This window comes from Nicotiana tabacum, unplaced genomic scaffold (genome assembly GCF_000715075.1).
Source record: "Nicotiana tabacum cultivar K326 unplaced genomic scaffold, ASM71507v2 Un00190, whole genome shotgun sequence".
Taxonomy (NCBI): domain Eukaryota; kingdom Viridiplantae; phylum Streptophyta; class Magnoliopsida; order Solanales; family Solanaceae; genus Nicotiana; species Nicotiana tabacum.
In genome coordinates, this window is record NW_027438428.1 from 20,649 (window position 1) to 23,229 (window position 2,581).

Genomic DNA, 2,581 nt, shown 5'->3' on the forward strand with positions numbered 1-2,581 from the left:
TAGAAGGGACACACTCTCAGTGAGTACCCCAAAGTCCTCCAGTTGCTGCTTTTGTCCACAAAAGTTGTGCACAACATGATGTTGCGCCTACATATTCTGCTCCAGCTACTGAAAGAGCCACTGAGTTTTGCTTTCTTGTGCCCCAAGAGATGAGACATGAACCTAGGAAGTGAGCCATTCCAGAAGTGCTTTTCTTGTCCATAAGATATTCTGCATAGTCTGCATCAGCATATCCAATAAGCTTAAAGCTGTCACCTGAGGGATAATAAAGGACCAGGTCCTGTGTTCCTTTAAGATATCTCAAAGTTCTCTTGGTTGCCTTCAAGTGAAATTCCTTGGGATTTGATTTAAATCTCGCACATAACCCACACTGAAGACAATATCAGGTTTACTTGTAGTAAGATAGATACGAGACCCAATAATGCCTCTGTACATGGTTTGATTCACAGGAGACCCAGCTTCATCCATGTCCAGTCGAGTGGCCGTAGCAATGAGATTGTCTATCACATTTGATGCTTCCATGTCAAACCACTTCAAGAGCTCCCTGATGTATTTTTTCTAACAAATGAATGTACCTTTTGGGGACTGTTTTACTTGAAGACCCAAGAAGAAGTTCAGTTCCCCCATCATACTCATTTCAAACTCACTTCCCATGAGTTTTGCAAATTCCTCACACAGAGAATCAGCTGTGGCCCCAAGAATGATATCATCAACATAAACTTGAACAATGAGCAGGTTCCTTCCCCGTTTATTTAGAAATAGGGTGTTGTCAATTTTTCCTTTTTTAAAGCCATTTTCCAAGAGGAATTTTGACGGCCTTTCATACCAAGCTCGATGAGCTTGCTTCAACCTATACAATGCTTTGTCCAGTTTAAACACATATTCAGGGTGTTCATGACATTCAAACCCTGGAGGTTGCTTCACATAGACTTCTTCCTTAAGAAGTCCATTTAGAAATGTACTTTTGACATCCATTTGGAACAAGGTGAATTCCATATGAGATGCAAAAGCGATTAGAATTCTAATAGCTTCCATGAGAGTGACCAGAACAAACATTTCATCGTAGTCAATCCCTTCCTCCTAATTGTATCCTTGAACCATTAGCCTGGCCTTGTTCCTTGTGGTATTTCCATGTTCATCAAGCTTGTTCATGAACACCCACCTGGTTCCTATAATGGTTCGATTTGAGGGCCTGGGTACCAGGTCCCAGACATTATTCCTTTCAAACTGATGTAACTCATCTTGTATGGCTGTAATCCAATATGCATCTTTCAAGGCTTCCTTGATATTCTTGGTCTCTATTTGGGAGAGAAAGGCTGAGAAGGCAAGTGAATTTCTGGCTTTTGACCTGGTTTGCACTCCGGAATCTAGAGGAGTAATTATGTTGTCAAGAGGATGAGAGCTTTTATGTCCCCAGTTAGATGTCTGAGATTCATTTAGAGAGAATGTGGGTACATTTGACTGGTTTTCCTTTGTTCTCTTAGGTTCTAGTGGAGTACCCTAAACTACATCAACTACTCTTTCTTCAACTTCAGTGACTGTAATTGAAGTATCTGGTTCCATTGAAGATGATGTAGTGTTGTCTTCACTCAGGTCTTTTACTTGGCTCATCATGTCTGCCTTTCTATTTGTCATGTCAATGACTCCACCAGGAACTAGTAAGGGTTCTCCATCTTAATCTTCTTCAACACTCTTCTCACTGGATGAATAAGACTCATCAAAAATAACATGAACACTTTCCCCAACACATTGAGTCCGCTTATTATATATCTTGTACGTTTTGCTTTGAGAAGAGTAGCTTAGAAATATTCCTTCATCACTCTTAGCATCGAATTTACCAAGCTGATCCTTTCCATTATTGAGAACATAACATTTTCACCCAAATGTTCTTAGGTGACTTAACTTGGGTTTCCTTCCATTCAGCAACTGATATGGGATTTTGTTCAGGAGGGATCTGATCATGCACCTGTTCACCAAGTAGCAGGAAGTGTTGACTGCTTCAGCCTAGAAGTTCTTTGCAATTCCACTGTCGATTAACATTGTTCTTTCCATCTCTGCCAGAGTTCTGTTCTTCCTTTCCACTACTCCATTTTGCTGGGGAGTTCTGGGAGCTGAGAAGTTGTGGGTAATGCCATTTTCATTGCAGAACTCATCAAATTTAGCATTGTCAAATTTTGTTCCATGATCTGACCTAATGCATGCGACTCTAGACTCCATCTTCACCTGGATTTTCTTCACGAAGGCCACAAATACTTCAAAGGTTTCATCTTTAGTTCTAAGAAATAGAGTCTATGTGAATTTGGAGTAGTCATCTACTATCACAAAGATGTATCTTTATCCTTCTCTTCTTTGCACTCTCATAGGACCACAGATGTCCATATGCAAAAGCTCTAGTGGCTTTGAAGTACTTCACATGTTTTCACTTAGCACAAGCATCACAATTTTTTTTCACCTTAAATTTTGACATGGGCAGACCATGGACCGGGTCCTTCTAAATTAGTTTGTTCAGAAGAGAAAAGCTTGTGTGCCCCAGTTTTCTATGCCACAGTTCAGCATCATCATCAACAGCTTTCAAACAACT